Consider the following 25,525-nt stretch of genomic DNA (forward strand, 5'->3'; position numbering starts at 1 on the left):
GGTTCAACCCCAGCAATTTGATCTGAAGGATATTAGCAACACGGGGTTAAGAGGAGGCCTCGTCTGAATCTCCAAAGATCGCAGTCAGAGACAAGAGGGAAGATTGGGCTGCGATAAGGCTACTGATGTCTCCAAGGGCCAAAAAAAAAAAAAAAACCCTTCATCTTAAGGCAGGGACGGCTAACCGTTTTGTCGTCGCCTGCCGGAAACCCATAATGTAATGCATGCACAACACACACACCTGTGCCTCGCCCCTTTGCACGTGTGCGCATAACCCATGTTGTGCACTCTCCCTCCATGCATGCCCATGCATGGCCATGTTACCCCCTCCCCTCGCGCATGTGCAAGCCCCCCCCCGCCCCATTTTTGGCTCCCTGCAGCCTCCTGGGACCAAAAACAGACCAGGGGGGCACACCGCACACCCCCCGCGCTCACCACCACACATGTGCACATGACAGCCTCCCCCCCATGCATGCACAGACATCTCCCCACATGTGTAACAGAGACCTGAAAAATCAGCTGGCCAGCAGGAGGCGAGCACGCATGTGCGGTGGAACCGAGCTGGGTGACGGCTCACGTGCCTGCCAAGGGTGTGCCATAGGTTCACCATCACGGTCTTAAGGCAACCCATTAGCTCTTCCAGATGCATTTCAACACATCTTTGGAAGGGGGCAATTTGTGAAGATCTTCACACCCACTAAAGATAACCAACTACTTTCCACCTGAAGGTGTGTTTTTTTTTTCTTTCTTTCTTTTTACTCTGCTACCAGAATTCAAGCTACAGACACGTTGCCTCAATTCTGGCAGATACAGGTACGTCTAAATTTCCCTTTGAATTAACTAAGCACTTGGAAGTAACCCTCTGATTCTTACAGTCGTGATTCCTGGTGGAAAACATATAAGATTCTTCTGGCACTTTTTTTGGGCATTTTTTGCCAAATGCGCTTGGCATTTTTCGTGGAATAAAGGTTATTTTGTGGTGGTGGTGTTGTTAGTTGCGAAGTTGTGTCCGACCCATCGCGACCCCATGGACCACGTTCCTCCAGGCCTTCCGGTCCTCTACCATCCTCTGGAGTCCATTGAAGCTCACGCCAACTGCTTTGGTGACTCCATCCAGCCACCTCGTTCTCTGCCGTCCCCTTCTTCTTCTTTTGCCCTCCATCGTTCCCAACATTCGGCTCTCCTCCAATAGGGACCTACCTATTTCGGTAGATTTACCCAAAATATGATCCCAAGGAACTTTTTAATATGTTGTTGGTTTGAGCTCCGAGCTCAAACCAAAATGTCGCCTCCAACGGGAACAAAATATTTGCAACCAAATCACCAAGCTCAGAGAAGAAACCAACAACACAGCTACCAACCCGAGGTACTACTACTCAAAAGACATTTCAGCTTTTAATATTTTTGCAAATTTTTCCCCTTCAACTGGTCATTCAAAGAGTCCAAATGTCAATCGCATTTTGGTTTTGTTTGTTTTTTTGCAGAAATGTTATTAAATTTGCTTTTAAACCATAGAAACTATTTTGGTTATGGGCTCAGTTGAAAAGATATTGTTTCCGATATCACAACAAAAGTAATATAGCTTTCTCGATTATAACAACATTGGGTTTATGAAGTGCGGTGTCAGATTAATGAAAATTATTCACCTAATACCAAATTCAACATGCTGCTTATTTCTAAAAAAAAATCCTCTACATTCCAACAGAGAAAGGAAACTTTGGGTACTGATCAGTGGTGGTATTCAAATTTTTTTTTTACTACCGGTTCTGTGGGCGTGGCTTGGTGGGTGTGCTGTTGCTTGGTGGGCATGGCTTAGTGGGCGTGGCAGGGGAAGGCTACTGCAAAATCCCCATTCCCACCCCACTCCAGGGGGAAAGATATTGCAAAATCCCCATTCCCACCCCATTCCAGGGGAAGGAAACTACAAAATCTCCATTCCCACCCCACTCCTGGGGGACGGATACTGCAAAATCCCCATTCCCACTCCATTCCAGGGGAAGGATATTGCAAAATCCCCATTCCCACCTCACTCCAGGGGGAAGGATATTGCAAAATCCCCATTCCCACCCCACTCCAGGGGGAAGGATATTGCAAAATCCCCATTCCCTCTCCACTCCTGGGGGGAAGGATACTGCAAAATCCCCATTCCCGCCCCACTCCTGGGGGAAGGATATTGCAAAATCCCCATTCCCTCCCCACTCTGGGGCCAGCCAGAGGTGGTATTTGCCGGTTCTCCGAACTGCTCAAAATTTCCACTCTAGAACCTGCTAAATTTCACCCCTGGTACTGGCCCTATGAGAGATTAAAAGGGCCTCAGGAAATGCCATTGTCATTTGGAAAAACACGCTTGTCTTCCTTATTATAAGAAGAATTGTCTTCTCACAGAACAAAAGCACCCAGCGATGAGACCTAGAGAATAGGTAGGTAAAATGAGGACCCAGATTGTTGGGGGGGCAATAAGTTGACTTTGTAAAAATATATACAAATAGAATGAGACTATTGCCCTATACACTGTAAGCCGCCCTGAGTCTTCGGAGAAGGGCGGGGTATAAATGTAAACAAAAATATATATATATATCTTTCCACAGATCTGGCATCAACTCTGCCAATCACAGGTAGTCCTCGACCTACAACCAGAAAACTTAGCCCAAAATTTCTGTCACTAAGTGGGACATTTGCTAAGTAAATTTTGCCCCATTTGACGACCTCCCTCGCCACGTTCGTTAAGTGAATCACTGCCGTTGTTAATTTAGTCACAAGGATGTTAAGGTTAATCTGGTTTTCCCCATTGACTTTGCTTGTCAGAAGGTCGCAGGGTTGTGTTTGTCGATCACACGACCCCGGGAAACTGCAACCGTCATAAATAGGAGTCACTTGCCGAGCGCCTGAATTTTGATCACACGACTATCATCATAAGTCCCTTTTTTTCAGTGGCTCTGTAACTTTGAACGGTCACTAAATGAACTGCTATAAGTCGAGGACTACCTATATACACTGGGGACCAAAGAGCAGGCGCTGTTCCTCATTTTACCGACGGCTCAGTGTCTTAAGACGCTGAGCTTGTCAATCAGAAAGGTCGGCGGTTCAAATCCCTAGCCGAGGTCTCCTGCGCGAGCAGGGGGAGGGTTGGGCTAGATGACCTCCAAGTTCCCATCCAACTCTTGCACACTGTTAAGTATGTTGAGAAGGAAGGAGGGTGTTTTCTCTTCTCCGGGCAATCACACTAATATAAAGCCCTGCCTCGAAGCGACTTTCCCCGAAGCGCTCTTAATTCGGGCTAAAATGGCTTTTTAAATAAATATTAAAAGAGGGTGTGCGAGATTCCCATTCGGTCGCTCCGTAACAAGCTTGTTGTGAGTCGCTGTTTTTTTTCTTTTCTTTTCTTTTTCCCTTTCCACTGGCAAATAATGCAAGTGAGTCAGCTGCTCTCTTCTCTCCCTCCGCAGATTATGGCTCTAATTCAGTTTAAAGATTGCGACCTCTGATTCTTTAGTAACTAAAGAACTATACTAACTCGGCTAAAAGGACACTTAGCAATTTCTCCGCTACCTACTGGGAAGGAATCTGGGATGGGGCAGGCATGGTGGGGGGGAGAGGTGAGAGGGGGGAGATGGTAAAAGAAAGGGGGGCAGCGTGGAACAGGAAGGGAAAGTAACTTTCACATAAAATTATGGTATATGGATAATTGAGAAGTTTAAAAACATGAATCTAATTGTGCAGCCCCTAGAGAGGCCGGTATTGAGCTCTCCTATAAAAGGCCTGAAGTTACCCAATGGTGATTTATTGCTAAATCCTAGTATTTTTCAATACATTATAGTTTTTAAATTGTGTTTAAATTGAGTGTAGAAGAGCAGAGGCCATTAGGAGATGCAGAAATGATGATTATATTTAAATATTCATGCACGCAGTACCTTATTATTGAATCTGAACACTAACAAAATCAATATTAAGTGCGGTTTGACATGAATTTATTTATGAATTTCGACTCTCTAAGTACTGTATTTTTTCACTCAAAAAATGGTGGGTATAATGTAGTAATGATATCAAAACAGAGTGTCAGCCAGCATTAGCCAAGGAGGTTATAAACCTCCATATTACAGGGCCCTGCGCCGCCCTCAAAAGTGCTTCGTGCACAAAACACAAATGCCTTTTTTATTTATTTGAAACACATAAACGCACACACTCACACATAAACACATATACTAAGAAATAGGAAGGAAGCCCTCGGATGGAAATTGCATAGCAGGGCTTTTGTTTTGTTTTGTTTTTTGCTCTCAGGACTAGCTTAAAAAAGGATGGCCATCGACAGATTTTGGTAACACAATGACTGGAATGGAAAACCAAGATTATAGGAAGGGTTTTTTTTTTAAAAAAACAAAACTGGACAGGTAGGAGGAGTTCCAATAGAGTCACATAAGCTGTCACTTTTATTATGTGCAGATAACTCTACAGAAAGTGATAAAATTGCGGTCAGTAATTGATGGCCGAGGACCCGAATGGGATGACTCGTTGTGGCCAACTTGCAACTGGGCAACTAGCCACAGGGCAGTTCAATAAATACAACAGTTTAAATTAATTTCAATGGAACCCTGGCCAGTAATAATAAAATAAAGTAAGTCAATCCAGAAATACAAGAGTTACGATAATTTTGACAAAAATGTGGTCCCCAATAATAAAAGTAACTGATAACTCCAAATTGCGGTCAGCAATTGATGGCCAAGAGCTGGAATGGGACAACTCAACTCAAAGAGGTCAACTTACCAAGGCCAACACACCCCAACCAACTCGCCACAGGACAATTCCACAAAGACAAAAGTTAAATTAATTTCAATGGAACCAATTGGCTGATAATAAAAATACAGAAAGTCAATCCAGAAATACAACAACTTCAACGAAAATGTGGAAATCAAGAATACAAATAACTGAATGAAATGATTAATTGCCCAGCCACAAATTGTCCTGCGGCGACTTGGCCACGGCGAGTCGGCCAAAAGCCAGCACTAGGATGATCTTACTGACTTCCTTGAATTTTTGCAAATATTTTCAAACAAAGGGCAGACAAAGAACACACGACAAAGAAATTATAGATGTTTTGCATGCTTAAAGCTTTAAATGCAATCTACAGGCCCTATTTATTTATTTATTTACTTAGTTAGTTACCATATTTTTTCATACTATAAGACCCCCAAAAATTGGGTGGAAATGTCTGTGCATCTTATATAGCGAATATTGTGGTGGTGGTGGTGGGGGTTTTACTGCCGCCTGTCACTGCCGCCATCGTTTGCTGCCGCCAGGAAACACTGGAGCCTTCGCTGCCGAGCAGCTGATCGGCGGTTGGATCAGCTTCCAGGAATACTGCTGATCAGCTGTTCTAGGCGATGGGAGTTGCAGCCGCCGATTGCTGCTTTTTGCTGCCACCGCCTATAACAGCTGATCGGCGGTATTCTGGTGGTACTGATTAGCAGCGGTGACGAAGAGCGGCAGCTGCAGCGATAGGTGGCAGCGATCCCCACCGCCTAGAACAGCTGATTGGTAGTATTCCAGTGTTCTCTGGCGGCGGCAGCAGCTCTGCTCAGTTGACCGGTGGTGGGTGCAACAGAGCGGGGCCCTGATGAGCCATGTGCTGGAGCTGTCCAGATTGTTTGCTGCAAGGACGCTAGCCAGATGAATACTCCGCTTTCCTCCGCTAAAGCTAATGTGCGTGTTATGGTCCGGTGCGCCTTATAATGCGAAAAATACGATATATATTTGTTTGCTTGCTTATTTATTTATATCCCACCTTTATTATTTTTATAAATTAGTCAAGGTGGAGAGCATAACTAGTACTCCTCCCTCCTCCTATTTTCCTCACAACAACAACCCTGTGAGGTGGGGTTGGGCTTAGAGAGAGGGACTGGCTCAAAGTCACCCAGCTAGGGTGACTTTCATCCCTAGGATGGGAATAGAATTCACAAGCTCCTGATTTCTGCTGTATTATATTGTTGTTGTTGTTGTTGTTGTTGTTGTTGTTAATAATAATAATAATAATAATAATAATAATAATAATAATAATAATAATAATAATAAACACAAAATGACAGTATACACAGCAAACAAGATAACTGCTGGATTTCGTATCACAGATCACTAGTCGAAGAATAATAATAATAATAATAATAATAATAATAATAATAATAATAATAATAATAATAATAATAATAATATAATTAACAGAGATGAAAGAATGATTTTTTTTTCTACCCTCCTCCCATCCTCTAATTTCATTCCTGCCTTTTTTTCATTTCTCTTATTAAATCCGGGCAAGGAGATTATTTTCTGTCTGTTAACTAAAAGGATATCCCAGAAATGTTAAGATCCCTGAAGCACAGAAACCAGGGCCTGAAAGCTCCCAAATCACACATGAGGTCGAGCAAGTTCTACCAGGCCAGATCCTTTTAAGATTTTAAACAGAAAATACAGAAAGGCGTTTAAAGGTAACAAAATAAGGGAATAGCTAAGCAAAGAGATAGGAAGCCAGCTGAGGGAAAAACCAAAATCCAGCAACTTGTCCAGTGGTAAGATCCAATTTTTTTTTATTACCGGTTCTGTGGCTGTGGCTTGGTGGGTGTGGTGGGGAAGGATACTGCAAAATCCCCATTCCCTCCCCACTCCTGGGGAAGGATACTGCAAAATCCCCATTCCCACCCTACTCCTGGGGAAAGGATATTGCAAAATCTCCATTCCCACCCCACTCTGGGGCCAGCCAGAGGTGGTATTTGCCGGTTCTCCGAACTGCTCACAATTTCCGCTACCGGTTCTCCAGAACCTGTCAGAACCTGCTGGATTTCAGCCCTGCATTTGTCCATCCTCAATGTCATGCATCGTATTATCACGGAAGCAAAGGGGGGAAAAATTGGCCTGCCTTACAGGGCAGTTGTAAAGCTTTGATTAAATTCCAAGATGTATTTCTATTTCCACTGTTCTTAGTGATATTTTGAATATGAAGGATTTTTAGTCAAAGGTTGGGGTGGGGATGGGGGGAACAAGACAGCACCAGATTACTCAAAGGAGCAAAATATCTCTCTTCCAAAATACACTTAAGAGAAGGAGAGATTAGAAACCACCCAAACGCTCCTCTTTTCCAGTAAATGAATGCGTTTTGCTCTAATTTTATTTGGAATATAAAAAGGTGCCCTTTGAAATGTGCTTAGAAGAGCAAAATGGGGGGGGGATGATTGGGCTGGTGGCATGCATGGGAAACATTACTCTGTCTTTATTAAAAATCCCATCCTCACATTTTATTGTTACTGTCAGCCTGCAAAAGACAGTGCTTAAAACAAAATAATACATAATGTATTACAGGGGCATAAACATCAGCAGTCATTTTTATCTTAAAAAGAAAATGCAAAAAAAACCCAAAAAACCTCCCACTACACAACAACCGTAAAGTATATGGAGATAGTGAGTTGGAGGAGCCTTAATATAAATGTTGCTCACTAAGATAATCAAAAAAGGTATTAAAGGGAAGGATGGAAGCAGAGACTTGCAAAAGTCTTCTCTCCCGGCATTTTAACAGGTTTTGGTTTCTTGTTACTCTGCATGGCATGAGGGGAGAGGAGAGAAGCCGGAAAAGGAGCAAAAAGAAGAGAGGGCTAATTTGTAAAGGACTTAAAGAAGAAGGAAAAAATTGCAGAATAGAATAGAATTCTTTATTGGCCAAGTGTGATTGGAAAACACACAAGGAATTTGTCTTATGGTCTCAGTGTACATAAGGAGAATAAAATACATTCATCGAGAATGGAAAGATAGAACACTTAGTGATAGTCAAGGTCACTAATAAGCTATCAAATCGTACTAGGAAACAAATAAAAACAATATAAATTGAAAGATACAAGCAATAAGTGGTAAGAGATAGATACTAGTAAGGAAGAGAAGAAGAATAGTAATACAGTCTTAGTAAATTATTTGACTGTTGTGGGAATTAGTTGTTAAGCAGAGTGATGGCATTTGAGAAAAAACTCTCCTTGTGTCTAGTCGTTTTGTGTGCAGTCACTCTCCATTGTGCATGGCTGGAACACATTCTAGGTCTTTTTAAATGCAGAACAGATGATACATGCACTTAATTCCATTACAAAAGAATAAATAGTTTCTAATATTCAATAAGAAATCATCGTATGAGCGAAACAACAAAAAATGATTGAAAAACGTACTGTGGAGTTACCAGAAAGATATGACAACATTCACATTTCATTTGGAAAGGCTCCAGGGAGGGGCAAAATATCAATAAATATAAGGAAAGTTACAAAAATACGGAGAAGCAAAATATTCAGTTGCTTACGACATTGTAGGTAATAAACCTGACCTAGCTTTCCCCTCCCCGTTTTAATAAAATTTCCACAGCTATCGCAAATCTGTCAAGAAACAATGAACAGATAGGAGACGCAAGCTGTTCTACAAGGTACTGTATATGGAACCTACATAAGGTATGGAAAGGGCACTAATAATGTAAGATGGATGGATGACAGACTTTTTGAATGGGCAGAAGAAATTCCCACGAATCCAAAATTTCTCAGGCTGCTGGATCCAGCCCCAAATTGCTCCCTTTACATTGGTAAAAAATGCATCATCAAACAAATTATAATGTCATCTTCTTTTAATTGCCTTGATCAGCTTGTGTACAGCCTATCCCAAAACATCTTGAAAATTTATAATCTCATTTTAAAAGGCATCGCTTTGCTTTTGCAAATAAGTGTCCGAAAATATCAGCAAAGGAGGAAATAAAGCTAATATTAGTGAGGAAAAACTCGCATCGTGATATTTTCAATGCTGCCATATAGGGGAGGAGAAAAAAATCTACACGGATGATTGATGTAAGAACAACATGTTCAGGAAAAAGAGTTGTGTTACTGCTTTTACCGCTGTTGATGAACAGTGAAAAAAGGAAAGCGGGTACTGGAAAAGATAGTATTTTGAGCCAAGCCAAAGAAGAATTTGCAGGTTTTTAACACTGTGTGTCTCGTTCAAGATAGGCTTTTAGGAGAACCTTAGTACTAAGACATTCATTCAAATCATTCCCTTTCGCCGGGAATTAAAAACTTATTTATTTATCCAAGCGGGACTGGCTTGATTTTTAAATTTCCAAATTTTAACTTTTTGTAATTTATATGGGGTATTTTAGGTTGGGTCAATTGATGGTTTTAATTTGGCCATTATTGAATATGTATTTTAAATTGATATTTTAATTTTGTATATTTAATTGTTTTAACTTTGGCTGTACACCGCCCTGAGTCCTTCGGGAGAAGGGCGGTATAAAAATTTAAATAAATAAATAAATAAAATCTGCAGCCTCAAAGCACTGAGGTTAGCATTAGCCTTTTGAACTGGCTATTGGAAATGAATGGGAATCCAACCAAGGGAGGTTAGATAGCACTAGTGTAATACGACAGCAACCATCTAATTCTAAAAAGCAAGAATATTTTGGTTTTTTTTAAATGTAGGTCAGCAAAACCCTTTTGCTAAATGCGCTAATAAAATTTATTTAAACGGTGGTGTTAAAACAGTGTGCCAGGTGAATTCCATTCACAAAGTCCTGGTTAAGTCCACAGTTGGCAGAAATTGCTTAAAGATAAGCAGAATCTCAGTGACAGAACCCTGCTGCAGAAGGGTTCCGGCTGCCATCTAGTGTTGCAAAGAAGGAACTGCATGGGAAATATGAGAAAGTGAGGTATATGGAATATGTAACAAAGTCCACAAGTTACAGTTCGGTGTTTTAAGTTGTTTCCACTATATGCAACAAATTGAACGTTTGTCAGTGGTTTGAAACGGTTGGAACTCACACAAGAACAGTTTTTTCCCGAAGGCCATCACTCTAATAATTCCCATCAACACTGTCAAACTATTTACTGAATCTGCGCTACTATTAATCTTCTCATCGTTCCCATCCCCAATCTCTTTCCACTTATGACTATATGACTATAATTTGTTGCTGGCAATCCTTATGATTTATATTGATATATTGACCATCATTTGTGTTGTAAATGTTGTATCTTGATGAAGGTATCTTTTCTTTTATGTACACTGAGAGCATATGCACCAAGACAAATTCCTTGTGTGTCCAATCACACTTGGCCAATAAAAATTCTATTCTATTCTATTCTATTCTATTACAGGTTTTTTTTCCCTTCCCTCTCCAAACCTGGAAATCGGAGCTCCAGTTAACCCAGAATAAAATTACCTGTTTCAGAGATGCAGAGAAATAATTCAACAAGCTTTTCCAAGTAGCTAGATAGGCCATTAAATACAGCTTTCCAAGGCTCAAATTAAGGGTAGGAGAGTTACAATGATTCTGCGATTCTTTTTGATTTTATATGGTCCACAGAAGACAAAATTATTTCATCCACAGCAGGGGTCTCCAACCTTGGTCCCTTTAAGACTTGTGGACTTCAACTCCCAGAGTCCCTCAGCCAGCAAAAGCTGGCTGAGGAACTCTGGGAGTTGAAGTCCACAAGTCTTAAAGGGACCAAGGTTGGAGACCCCTGATCCAAAGGACATCAGTGGGACAAGCCAAAAAGGCAAGAGAGAAGCGGCTGCAAGCATCTCGCACATTTTCCCCCTTTATCTTAAAAATAGGATATTGGCAAAAGTTCTCAAAAAAAAAAAAAAACAACAACATCCAAAAAAGGCGAGGGGGACACAAAGGCAGAGGGCGAGAAAAGATCCGGAAAATTAGGCGAGGCAGGTAGAGAGACAAGCTCACAGGCGACTGACACGTTTCGGTCCGTGGCAGGTATAGGACCGAAGGTCTCTTTGGTGGGAAGAAGATGGAAACAACAAACATATTCCTTCTGTGGAAGAAGAGGGGGGAGCCACGGTGGCAAAGAGTGTGTAATTATCACCCGGTAATCACACCTCATGAATGTCATTTGGCAGGAGATGTTAATCTTCCCCGCCTCCCCTTTTCTTGCATGTCAGGGATGGAAGTGAGCAGTTACACGGGTTATTATGAGAAGGGGAGAGAGGAGGAGGAGGAATTTTTAATAAGAATTGCCTGGAATTCCTTGCTCCTGCATCTCCCACCCCCCACCCCACCCCACCACCATCTTTGCCTAGTTGTGGAAATCTGGAACATGGAGGCTTGATTGCACCCGGGTTTTTGTTTTTGTTTTTTTGTGAGTCATGCAGAGCTTGTGGGACAAGGGCACTGGACGAGGCTCGGTTGAGTTTTACGGGCTGGGAAAAACTCCAAGGCAGGGGTCTCAAACCTTAGTGCACAGAGCGTCAAAAACAGGACATGATGACGTCCGGGCGGGTAGGCAGAGCCTTCCGCCGCTGACGCTACAGGTTCACCTGAACTGGATATAACTGGCTGAATACCACCACTGGTCTAGATGCCAGAGACATTCAATATAAAACTGGAAACAGGGAGTTAAAACAAGGTAACTTTACGTTTGTAGTCACCGCTACAGGTTCGCCCGAACTAGGTAGAACCGGCTGAATATCACCACTGGTCTAGATGCCAGAGACCTCAATATAAAACTGGAAACAGGGAATTAAAACAAGGTAACTTGTAGTCGCCGCTACAGGTTCGCCCGACCGGGTAGAACCGGCTGAATACCACCACTGGTCTAGATGCCTTCAATAATATACCTTCAATATAAAACTGGAAACAGGGAATTAAAACAAGGTAACTTTACATTTGCACAACATTGCTGACCAATGGGCTAACTAACTAAACCGAAGTTTGTGGAATTAACTCAATTGACAAGGGGGGGGGCTGTGTGTAATGCAATGAACCACAAAACCTGAAGCGTTGGCAGAAATCCCAGTGGTAAAATGTGGAGTGGCTAGTTCCGTAGATGTTTTAAACTCACCTATGAGTGATGGGAAGCCCCATATGGATTGAACAATAGGCGCAGGCTTTCTGATTTCCCGTGGATTTCACCCTTGGCCAAACCTCAGAAGCAAAGATCCCCTCCCTGAAGTTCTATCTAGACTATGGGACAAACCAACTGGCGTATGTTTATACGTGTGCACGGCTTAATATTGTTATCATTTCATTCCCAATCGCTGCACCGATAACCAGCTCTCCCCCCTCCTCCCAAAAAAATAACTCATTGCCCACAAGGATCTTCTTGAACCCAATTAACCCAACCCCTCATTTAAAAAAAAAAAACCCAAAACAATAGTGGTGTAAAGAGCTAATCAGAGCTTCTTTATTAATTTTTTTTCCTTTCCCCACAAGCTAATAATTGCATTAGAAAATGAACACGTAACGAACTGGAAACCACAGGAGCTGTAATGGCAGGAGGGAGATGGAACTCCTCGCAGGTGGATTCTCTCGCATTAGAAGGGAGCACAGAGATCTGGTGTGGCTTTTCAAAGCCACAGGCATGGAGACCCTGAGAAAATTAACCATGTTTCAGAGCCACGGTAAAACGCAGCGGTGCTAACAGCGGTAGACTTTAGCAATGGGACTCTAGCAGTGGTGAAATCCAATTTTTTTTACTACTGTGGGTGTGGCATGGCGTGGTGGGCGTGGCTTGGTGGGTTTGGCAAGGGAAGGATACTGTAAAATCTCCATTCCCACCTCACTCCAGGCGAAGGATACTGCATCCCCTCCACACTCCTGGGCAAAAGATATTGCAAAATCTCCATTCCCACCCCACTCTGGGGCCAGCCAGAGGTGGTATTTGCCAGTTAATAATAATAATAATAATAATAATAATAATAATAATAATAATAATAATAATAATAATAAAAGCTTGGGAAGTGTTTGACTAGTGATCTGTGATACGAAATCCAGCATAGTTATCTCATTTGCTGTGTATACTGTCATTTTGTGTCAATATAATAATAATAATAACAGAGTTGGAAGGGACCTTGGAGGTCTTCTAGTCCAACCCCCTGCCCAGGCAGGAAACCCGACACCATTTCAGACAAATGGTTATCCAACATTTCTCCCAACTACTCACAATTTCCGCTACCGGTTCTCCAGAACCTGTCAGAACCTGCTGGATTTCACCCCTGGGCTCTAGGGATTTTTCCCCCACCCCCCCATGGGTCAGATTGGTCTTTCTGCTGCTCTACTCTCCTTAAGAGCGCTCCAAACCCATCCTTTTATTTTTATTTATTTATTTAGTTTGTCAAACACGTATACGACAACAGATATAAGTATAAACGTGATTATGAATACAGGAAATGGATACGAATAAAAGGGGACAGTAGGACAGTAGCACATTGGTGTGCTTATGCACGTCCCTTACAAACCTCTTAGGAATGGGGCGAGGTCAACAGTAGACAGTCTAAGGTTAAAGTTATGGGGGTTTGGGGATGTAACCACAGAGTCAGATAGTGCATTCCAGGCATTGACCCCTCTGTTGCTGAAGTCGTATTTTCTGCAGTCGAGTTTGGAGCGGTTCATTTTAAGTTTGTATCTATTGCGTGCTCGTGTATTGTTGCGGTTGAAGCTAAAGTAGTCCTTGACAGGTAGGACGCTGTGGCAGATAATTTTGTGTCCTACGCTTAGGTCAGACCGAAGGCGGCATAGTTCTAAATTGTCCAAGCCCAAAATTTCAAGCCTGGTGGCAGAAGGGAATTCTGTTGTGAGCAGAGGAGTGGAGGACTCTTCTCGTGAAATACCCCTGGACTCGCTCAATTGTATTAATGTCCGATATACAGTGCGGGTTCCAGGCAGATGATGAGCTGTATTCGAGAATTGGTCTAGCAAAGGTTTTGTATGCCTTAGTTTGCAGTACAATGTTACATTTCTTTGCAGTAGGGCCACCTCTGAATGTCTTGATAGGTCTGTGGGTCGGACTCAATACCTTCCCTATCTTTTCCTTCAACTTATAATAGAATAGAATAGAATAGAATTTTTATTGGCCAAGTGTGATTGGACACACAAGGAATTTGTCTTGGTGCATATGCTCTCAGTGTACATAAAAGAAAAGATACGTTCATCAAGGTACAACATTTACAACACAATTGATGATCAATATATCAATATGAATCATAAGGATTGCCAGCAACAAGTTATAGTCATACAGTCATAAGTGGAAGGAGATTGGTGATGGGAGCTATGAAACGATTAATAGTAGTGCAGATTCAGTAAATAGTCTGACAGTGTTGAGGGAATTATTTGTTTAGCAGAGTGATGGCCTTCGGGAAAAAACTGTTCTTGTGTCTAGTTCTTCTGGTGTGCAGTGCTCTATAGCGTCGTTTTGAGGGTAGGAGTTGAAACAGTTTATGTCCAGGATGCGAGGGATCTGCAAATATTTTCACGGCCCTCTTCTTGATTCGTGCAGTATACAGGTCCTCAATGGAAGGCTCATAAGACTATGATGCTAGAAGCATCAACTTGTCCCCTGCGGAAACAAATGTCTGTTTGGAAGAACAAACAGCTGCAGGGGTGGCAATTAACCCATCACAATTTGTGTGTGTGTGGGGGGGTGTCTTTCCCTCCCTCCAGTCAGTAATCCACTGCCCCCTGCAGGGTATGCGCCATCCCTGCTTGGATAGCCCACCTCCATTCTCTGCAGGGCTGTTATGAACCGCCGAGCACACACGGTTAATTAGGGAAAATATCCTTTCTAGCTATTTAAATGATTCTGGCGTTTTCAGGAGGGCCCATGTAATATTCAAATTACTTCCACTCTTATGCCGCCTTGTCTTTTACTTGGCTTGTCTTCCCAGGTGAATTTGCCTGCTCTGAAATGCTCTAATTTCCCCACACAGGCCGTGTCAAATATAATTTTGGTGCAAAGTTAGTAATTATACCTAACATCAGTCTGATGTTAAAAACACTGAAAATCCTGCAAGAGGAGATGAACAGTGAGGTACGTCGTGCGGCCAAGGCCGGGGAAATGAAAGGCACTTTAGTATTTGTGCGGCTTAATTAATAATAGCATGTTTTCACGAATCGCGGGGAAGGAGAAAGACGTATTTCCCCTAAACTGTCAGAATTCACTTCTGTCCAAATTATACTTTTTCCGCTGAGGAACATTTTGCAAGCGTGCATAAGCACCAGCGGTTTCTTTCCCTGGGAAGCAAACCTTCCCATTTTCTCCTTTCTGTAAAAACCCTTCACGAAAAAAATGTATAGAAAATATCAGCATCCGTGTGTACGGAAAAAAACTTAAGACCTGTTGTGGCCCGCCAGTGGCCAGTGGAGCTGGCATCAGATTTGGACAGTGAGAAGGTTGGGGAGGAACATGGGCCAGTCCTAGAGTCTGGGGCAGTGGTGGGATTCAGCCAGTTCGCACCACTTCGGGAGAACCGGTTGTTAACTTTCTGAGCAGTTTGGCAAACTGGTTGCTGGAAGAAATCATTAGGGCAGAGAACCGGTTGTTAAATTACTTGAATCCCACCACTGGTCTGGGGAAGACTCAGATGAGGGCTCTGCATTGGAGGCAGAGAGGGGGCCAGGGCCGTATGCCAGTTATCAGCTGCCTTCGGAGTCAGACGTCGGTGAGGCAGACGAACAGCTGGAGCCTGTTCCCAGTGTGCGCATGAGCAGATTTGCCAGACAAAGGAAACAGTTGAAGAACAAGGGTCGACTTGGGAGTAAGGCCACAGGTGGACGATGAATGGCCCCTCCCAGAGGGAATAAAAGAGGAGCGACAGGGGAGTGGAGTTTGCAGGAGACAATTAGTTCATTCCTGCATTCTTGCCAATGAAAGATATCGGCCTGGGTGCTCTCATAGCCTGATAAAGGTCGGTAATTGTGAACTATCTTGAAAGACTGCGGGAGAGGAAAGACTTTTGCTGGAGAGGAATTCACTGTAAATTAAATAAAAAGGGGTTTATCGGGACGAGGACTTGGCTTCGTGCTGCTGGGGAAGCCTAGGTCAGAACAAGACTGTCTGCACAGAAGCAACATGGATGGCCACCTGTCAGTCTCTTTTCCCAACTCTAGTTTTGGTATCTCCTAGTTGCCCTGGTATTTTAGCTGAGTTTTCAAAGCGGTGACTTCTCTGAATCTTGATATAGTCATTCCCATTCAGATTTTTCTTCCTGCCGGATTCCTTTGAATTTGTATGTCTCTCAGAAAGATGGTTAAGAATGCTAAGAATTCTAAATTTTACACTTATAATGTTAAATTGTAAAGGAGCCCCGGTGGCGCAGTGGTTAGAATACAGGATTGCAGACTAACTCTGTCCACTGCCAGCAGTTCAATCCTGACCGGCTCAAGGTTGACTCAGCCTTCCATCCTTCCGGGGTCGGTAAAATGAGGACCCAGATTGTTGGGGGCAATAAGCTGATTCTGTAAACTGCTCAGAGAGGGGCTGTAAAAGCACTACAGGTAATCCATGACTTACGACACAATTGAGCCCAAAATTTATGCTGCTAAGTGAGAAATTTTGTTACGTGAGCTTTGCCCCATTTTACGACTCTTCTTGCCACTGTTGTTAAGTGAACCTGGCTTCCCCATTAACTTTGCTTATAAGAAGGTCGCAAAAGGGACACTGGAATGGTCATAAGAATGGAACAGTTGCCAAGCATCTGAATTTTGGTCATATGATCATGGAGATGCTGCAAAGGTCATAACTGTGAAAAACGGTCATAAGTCGCTTTTTTCAGTGCCACTGTTAACTTTGAACGGTGACTAAATGAACTGTTGTAGCCTGTTATCCCCCCAAATAACGACATCCCCTGATAATAAGACCAATCAGGCTTTTGAGCGCAGGGCAATAAGGCCAAGCGCTTATTTCAGAGTTCAGAAAAATATAAGACAGGGTCTTATTTTTGGGGAAACACAGTAAGTCGAGGACTAGCTGCATGAAGCAGTATATCAGTCTATTGCTACTGCAAAACTGTCACTAGGGCCCTTTACCATAGCAGGGAAATAACCTTTAATAAAAAAAATACGTATTCCTTCCACTTCTGGAAATAACCAAGAACTTAAATCAGTGCTATATTTCGGAGGGAACGAACGGAGCAGCTTATCTGCTTCTCGTCTTAAATGGCTCTGTTGTGAGGGCCAATTAATTCTACCCATGTTTCCCCAAAAATAAGACTCTGTCTTATTTTTATTTTTTTTGAACCCTGAAATAAGCGCTTGGCCTTATTTTCGGGGAGGTCTTATTGTTTTGGGGCGCGTGGAGCAAGACGGGGCTCCTCTTGCCATCTTACCTGATTTCCAGCTCTGTCTCCCTAACCAGAGGAAATGGCAGGGACCGGCTGTGCATGCGGTTAAATATTTTCAGGGAGGGCTTATGTTCGAGGAGGGCTTATTTTCGGGGAGGATTTATTTTAATGCATGCTCCCAAAAGCCCAAATGGGTTTATTATCCAGGGAGGTCTTATTTTCAGGGGAACACGGCATGCAAAAACAGTGCTTTAGGAAGTACATTTGTGGCTGTATACATGACAAGCACAATTCCTTAGTTCTTCCTTACTGCGCAATACGCAAGTTAGAGATTATACTTTCCCCAACTGACCCCAGGCAGAGGAGCACACATTACAACCCGCAGAAGTGCGAGCAATTTTATTGGGAGCTTCTAGAAGGGCAAGAACGGGTGTAGATGACCTGGTGGCTTGTCAAACCGTAGCTACGACGTCGAAGCCATCAGCGCTAACTTCTGAAAAGTGGCTCGGTATATACATTTTATTCCCCCTCTGCCTGTTTTTTTTTTTTGCACGTAGCCGAGTGGCAAATGCCTTTTCTGGGTTAGGGGAGGAATTGGGAGATCAGGCTCAAGCGATTGTGCTGTATGCCTCTCTGAAGGCTGTCAACACTGCCGTCCCAATCGGCTTAATTTAAAACATGCCTGAAACTTAACCTTCCTACCCCAAGAGGATCAAATAGAGTTGTAAACTGCAAGAGTGTTGACAGGATCTCTGGTAAAAGGCTTGGCTGGTTGCTTTAGGCCTGTGTGTTTCTCACGATCTGCCTGTTGTGGTCCGTCAGCAGCCTACGGAGCTGGCAAGGGAGTCGGACAGCAATGAGGCTGAGGTGGGGCCAGGGACATCGGGGAGTGAGGTGCGGATTCCAGAGTCTCCAGAGAGTGAGGCAGAGGAACAGGAGGACCCTGTTCCTAATGCACGCATGAGAAGAGCTGCCAGAAGGCAAGAGCAGCTCAAGCAGAGAGGACAACTCGGGAGTAAGGCCAAGAGATGATTGGCCCCTCCCATAAGGCTTATAACAGACCAGCAACGGCGTTTGGGCTTTGCCGGAAAACAACATTGGTAGTTGCGTTTTCTGCTTCGTCCTCTGCTTCGTGTACGCGATTTATATTTGGATGCTTGACAATTGACTCATATTTACAACGGTTGTAGTGTCCCCCAGGGTCATGTGATTTACCTTTTACAACTCTCTGGACAAACAACTGGGTTAACTAATGTAACAACTGCAAGTGATTCAGTTCACAGAAGCGGCAAGAAAAGTCCATAAAACGGGGCAGAATTCACCTAACCAATTTCTCACTTAGCGACACAAATTTCGGGGCTCGGTTGTGGTCGTAAGCCGAGGACTACCTGTACATGCCATGCTTTTCCGTACAAATGTGCTTCCCCATGTAGAAAAGGATCTCTTCAGCAATTGGAGCAGCATATTAGCCAGAAGCTAAATAAATAAGATTAGCAGATAAAAATTACTTAGGCTTAGCAGGAAAGGTACTTTTTAACAGAGATCTCAATAAAGGATGGTTGTAGAAGGGGGGGGGCTGTCTATCTGCGGCCCCTCAGGGACAGGTGGCCACTGTAATTGTTTCCTATAGATCTTTCCTGAACTACTATCTCATTTGGCTGATGGGGGAAGTATAAGAGGCCAGAAACGACTTTCTGGGCCAGACAATACCATCCCTTCTTTAATAGCTTTATTGATATTCTGCCATGTCTTTAAATTACAGGCCTTGTCCATAGTCTACCCAAGATTCTGCGTGACATGCAGGTAGCAGCGCCAACCTCTGGATACTTGGGAGTTGATAGCCTTCAATGCATATTAAAAGCCAGTTTGGGGCTGTGGCCAGCATGTGGGATTATGGATGCCCAAAACGAAGTCCTAGAACAGTGTCAAGCGAACCTATGGCCGCGAATACCTCGCGGGATGGTTTCGCGTGCCACTTCCGGCACGCAGGAACGTCAAAAGGATCGCCATCCTGGCCCTAGAACTTTCTACCTAATGATTTGGATGAGGGCATAAAAGAGGAACTCATGGAATTTGCAAACACTACCAAGCTGGCAGGAATAGCCAACATCCCGGAAGACTGGAGTTCAGGATCCAGATGGATCTCGAACACTGGGCTCTATCCCAACAAAATGAAATTCAATGGTGAGAAAAGCAAGATTTTACACTTAAGGCAAGAAAAAAACAAACGTACAGTTACAGATTAGGTGAAACTTGGCTCAGCAGCAATAATTGCCAAGAACATCTATTGGACAATCGCTTAAATATGAGCCAGCAGTGTGCAGCCACCGCCAAAGCCAATGCAATTCTAGGCTGCATTAACAGAAGGATAGAATCAAAATCGCATGAAGTATTAGTACCCGTTTATAAGGCCTTGGTAAAACCACACTTGCATCCAGTTTTGGTCACTACAATATAAAAAAAGATATTAAGATTCTGGAAAGAGTGCAGGGAAGAGCAACGAAGATAATTAGGGGACTGGAGGTAAAACATATGAAGAACAGTTGCAGTAATTGGTTATGTCTAGTCTAGTGAAAAGAAGGACTAGGGGTGACTTGATAGCAGTGTTCCAATATTTGAGGGGCTGCCACAAAAAAGAGGGCGTCAACCTATTCTGCAAAGAAACAATGGATGGAAACTAATCAAGGAGAGAAGCAACCTAGAACTAAGGAGAAATTTCCTGACAGTGAGAACAATAATTGAGTGGAACAGCTTGCCTTCGGAAGTTAATAATAATAATAATAATATTTTAATTTGTATACCGCCCTTCTCCCGAAGGACTCAGGGTGGTGAACAGGCAGATAAAATATAAATACACACAATAATTAAAAACATCCCTTAAAAAACTAATTTAAATGCCCAAAATGTTAAAAAACGTACTCCCCCGTAAAATAACAAAATTTTAAAAACCCATCCAATAAAAATAAAAATCAGGCTAGTCCAGCCATACGAAATAAATAAGTTTTAAGTTCGCGGCGAAAGGTCCTAAGGTCAGGTAATTGTCGAAGTCCGAGGGGAAGTTCGTTCCACAGGGTCGATGGGTGCTACATCACTGGAAGCTTTTTAAAAGAGACTGGACAGCCATTTGTCTGAAATTGTATCGGGTCTCCTGCTTGAGCAAGGGGTTGGACTAGACGACCTCCAAGATCCCTTCCTTCCAGTCATTAGGCAGATCGTATTAGTGGTACACGGGATTTAAAATTATGAATTTAGTGGTCCCTGAGATCCTAAAGGTTGGTGACCCCTGATCTAGAGAATGGTACTGTATAATATAATATAACAATAATGTATGTATTTGTTCTCCCTCCATCTTTTACAGATTATTTACTCGTTTCATTTAAAATCTTGTATACGACGCCACTTTGATCAGTTTTTAATAAAATGGTTTGGGTTTGATCCTCAATGCCAATCGCGCTCCCCTAACGACTTATCTTATCCATGTGGCCGCTAAGAGTGGAGACCAAACCTGATGGCGCATAATCATCACCTCAACTTGCCAAACCGATGAAAAAATCTTGTGGCAATTTAAAAGCTAACCTCTCCGCTACGGCATCAGCTTTTGTGGACTTCCATTCACTTCATCAGATGCATGAAGTGTTATTGCAAACTGCAAGCATACGCGCCCAATCCCTGCCTTACCACGACCATGTAAATAGTTGCATCTGTTTTGAGTCGAGCTTCCCATTTGGCTTCAATCTATCAGTTTCCTGCTACCGTCTCTAGAATAAAAAGAGGGACCAATGCTGAGTCTTTTTGCAGTTATAATGGTCTAATTGTTGCTTTGTTGTCTATCGGTGGAAAGAAAGAGGAATTAAAAATAGAAGAGCGGGAAGTTTTCTCTATGGTCAGTTTTCTCTTCCCTAATTATTGTGTCCCTTATGTGTAAGAGGGAATGTTACACTTTTTAAATTCCCCAGCTTCAAATGGCCGCACACATTTTTTTATTTTCTCTCCCACCCGGATTCCCATCAATAGCTCTTCCAGCCTTCTAATTGAATTCTTCCTTGCCTAAACCAGCTTTTTCTCATTAGGGAAAAGCTAGTACATGGACCCACTCTCAGTTTGTAGGGGGGCCTTTTGTGGTTTCTGTTAGATAGCTGACCTTGATGGGGAAAAGATTGCAATAAGTAAGGTTAATACTGACAATGAGGTTTAGGGAACAGGGTGAGGAGGAGAACTGTGCAAGAACCAGTCAGTTTCAGCACTGCACAGTAAAAGTAAAGGTTCCCCTCGCACATCTGAGCTAGTTCTGTTCCCGATTCTAGGGGGCGGTGCTCATCTCCGTTTCAAAGCCGAAAAGCCAGCGCTGTCTGAAGACGTCTCCGTGGTCATGTGGCCAGCATGACTCAACACCAAAGGCGCACGGAACACTGTTCCCTTCCCACCAAAGGTGGTCCCTATTTTTCCTACTTGAATTTTTTTTTACGTGCTTTCGAACTGCTAGGTTGGCAGAAGCCGGGACAAGTCACGGGAGCTCACCCCGTTATACACGACACTAGGGATTCGAACCGCTGAACTGCCGACCTTTCGATCGACAAGCTCAGCATCTTAGCCACTGAGCCACCACGTCCCTTCTGCACTGCAAGGAGGCAATCCACGTCTAATAAATAAAGGCATACAACTGAAATAGACACTAAATACAAAAGGCTATTTTCCTTTGGTTGTCATCCACCTTTGCTATCCGTGACCCTCTTATTCCTTTTTCCACCTCCCTTCAATTTTCCTCCTTCAGTTTTGCCCATCTTGGATACCAAGAAACAGATGGGCTATCTCTTGGAAGTAGTAATACGCCTTTTTTTTTCATGGATGGAGGTGGCTACTCTTGGAAATGTACAAAACAACAACAACAACAACCATACTAGCTATGAGAATTTTGGTGCGGATAGGAGTTGCCAGCCACCCTGCTGTATGGTACACAACCAATATTTGTTTGTGCGTCTTTGAAGATGAAAGATTAAAGCCATGTCCCGCCTGGGCTGCCTTTGATTAGCTTTTCATCTGAAAACTTTGCAGCTGCAATTCTCTTTTGCTTGTTTTCTCGCCCCCCCCTCCCCAAACATCATTTCTTCTTCATCCCCAAAAGTGACGCAAAATTCTGCAATTGTTCCCGCTACTCAGGGGAGATTCAACTTCAATGAAATCTTACAGAAAGGGAAGGGTGGGAATATAAAAAGAAGCTGGACGGGATGAGATCCCCAAGAGGAACGGTTTGTCACTTTTGTTTTCAATTCTCTCCCAATCCTCAAACCACAGCAGGCACCAGGAAGGAGAGAAAAATCATTTGTTTTTGTTGGATTTTTTTTTTTTTTTTTGCACTGCAGAGAAAATAAGGAGTCCCAAGATTTTTACAGAGCTGTCATGCGGAGAAACGCTGCACATGAAAGCAAATAAAATTCGATCCGTTGAGCGCGCAAGTCTCACCAAATTTTCCTAATTCCCTAGTAAAAAGATCGTTTTTATGGAAGGCGAGAAAGAACTTTTTTAAAAAACGAGATTTTTAAATAAAGTACATAAACAAAGACAAATGCAGCAAAGCAAAAAAATAATAATAATAACAAGGGGGTGATAGTGTCAGTGCATCATTAATTATGAATGATCAAACTAAATAATTTGGTGTAGATCAGTGGTGAAATCCAATTTTTTTTAAAGTACTAGTTCTGTGGGTGTGGCTTGGTGGGCGTGGCTTGGTGGATGTGGCAGGGGAAGGATACTGCAAAATCTCCATTCCTACCACACTCCAGTGGAAGGATACTGCAAAATCCCCCATTCCTGGGGGAAGGATACTGCAAAATCCCCATTCCCACCCCACTCCAGGGGAAGGATACTGCAAAATCCCCATTCCCACCCCACTCTGGGGCCAGCCAGAGGTGGTATCTGCCAGCTCTCCGAACGACTCAAAATTTCAGCTACCGGTTCTCCAGAACCTGTCAGAACCTGCTGGATTTTACCCCTGGTGTAGATAACAAAAGATTGTTATTAAGTTTTAAGCTAGGATAAAGAACCATATGCCAATAATAGTACATGTCATTGCATAAAATTATAAGCTATAGTAGATGAAGTCAAAACTGAGAATTTTGCTTCAAACATCCCATGGGATTGAAATCTATACATAAAATGATATGTATATCATGCTATGATGATGATAATGATGATGTTACCTAGCTGGGTAATGAAATGCCTGCCAGAAAACCACCAAGCTCAGAGAGCACAAGGAACCCCGCAGTTAGAATAGAATAGAATAGAATAGAATAGAATAGAATAGAATAGAATAGATTTTTTATTGGCCAAGTGTGATTGGACACACAAGGAATTTGTCTTGGTGCATAGGCTCTCAGTGTACATAAAAGAAAAGATACGTTCATCAAGGTACAACATTTACAACACAATTGATGATCAATATATCAATATAAATCATAAGGATTGCCAGCAACAAGTTATAGTCATACAGTCATAAGTGGAAAGAGATTGGTGATGGGAACTATGAAACGATTAATAGTAGTGCAGATTCAGTAAATAGTCTGACAGTGTTGAGGGAATTATTTGTTTAGCAGAGTGATGGCCTCTGTTCTTGTGTCTAGTTGTTCTGGTGTGCAGTGCTCTATAGCGTCGTTTTGAGGGTAGGAGTTGAAACAGTTTATGTCCAGGATGCGAGGGATCTGCAAATATTTTCACGGCCCTCTTCTTGATTAGTTTAAGCCCTGAGTTACAAATATTCTCGTCTATCTGTGTACATCAAAGAACTAAATTCTGGATGGAATATAGATCCATATATTGTTATAAATCCGGGGATTGTGCTTTGAATCATGCGCCAGGTTTACTTTTAAAGCACAAAAAATGAGAAACAAGACTTTTAATATTTAATATTATACTCTAACGTTAATTTAAGACTTTAAATATTTAATATTTTAATTTCTAATCGTTCTTAAAAACCGTGGATGTACTGGGGCACTTCACCGTCCTGTCAACTTCGTATGACAAGCAAGAAACCGCAATCAGGATGGCCTGCGGTGTTATTAAATGGCTCAACACTGGAAAAAGTGTTTAAGAGTTTCTCCTTGTAGAAGTTTCCTACGTACATGTGGCTCCAGAGCTGACCCCTGCTATAGGGCGATGAAGGAATTCCAAACGGTGCCCTTCTAGGATTTCAAATTTATACCCAGCAATGCAGCTGTAGAACTTATTCTAAGTCATTGCCAGCACTCCTTCTGGAGGGGGACTCTACCTTAAAAAGGGAAAGGTAAACGTTCCCCTCGCACATCTGCGCTAGTCATTCCCGACTCTAGGGGGGGGCGGTGCTCATCTCCGTTTCAAAGCCGAAGAGCCAGTGCTGTCTAAAGACGTCTCCCGGGTCATGTGGCCGGCATGACTCAACACCGAAGGAGCACGGAATGCTGTTCCCTTCCCACCAAAGTTGGTCCCTATTTTTTCTACTTGCATTTTTTTTTTAACGTGCTTTCGAACTGCTAGGTTGGCAGAAGCTGGGACAAGTCACGGGAGCTCACCCCGTTACGCGGCAGCACTAGGGATTCGAACCGCTGAACGGCCGACCTTTCGATCGACGAGCTCAGCATCTTAGCCGCTGAGCCACCTCATCCCACTACCTTAAACACAGCCAAATCTACAGGAGCGTTTTGACTGTGTCAATTGTGGCAGGAAGTCCTTAGCAGCACATTTCTCCACATGTTACATCTGGCTAATGTAAAATGAAGAAGGGGAAAAAAAACCAACAACACAAAACGGAGCCACACATGTTTTGATTGAAGCCCCCCCCCTTTTTTTTTCCTTCAAAAATGCCAACATTAAAGGAAGGGGTTTTTTTTTTTTTGTTTTTTTTTTTGCTTTGTAAAACTGAAACTATAAAATAGTTCTGAAATTGAATCTGGGGGATTAAAGAAACCACATGAAAAGAGGAATGAATAGCTGGACATTTACTTCCGACACAGAACTTGGAGGCAAACATGTGCCTCCCAGCTTGCTTGAATAAGTGGAATCTTACACAAACAATCCCATTTTTATTTTTATTTCATGTGGAACGAAGAAAAGATAGTTGGGATTCGTTATGGATATCTACACAAAGACTATTAATTTTTAAATTTATAAAAAAATAATAATCCCCCCAAACACTTTCAAATTAAATTGGGGAAAATGAGATGAAATCATCGAATTATCCCTAATTTCCTTGGGCAACGCGCTTGATTTTAATTTTTATTTAATTATTTAATTAAAAAAAATTTTTTTACCTATAGCAGGAGAGCTTTTTTAGTGGGACAACGTGCATGTCTACGAACAGTAGATCTGTTGTCTCTCTGCCTTCAATACAAATCCACTCGTCTGACTCCACAACCCACAGAAATCTGTTGAGTTTCTTGCTCCCTAAAATTATTCTGTTTGTCTATCTCTATCAGATCCCTTCTGAACTGAT

The sequence above is a fragment of the Ahaetulla prasina genome, chromosome 18 (genome assembly GCF_028640845.1).
Source record: "Ahaetulla prasina isolate Xishuangbanna chromosome 18, ASM2864084v1, whole genome shotgun sequence".
In the NCBI taxonomy this organism is placed as follows: Eukaryota; Metazoa; Chordata; class Lepidosauria; order Squamata; family Colubridae; genus Ahaetulla; species Ahaetulla prasina.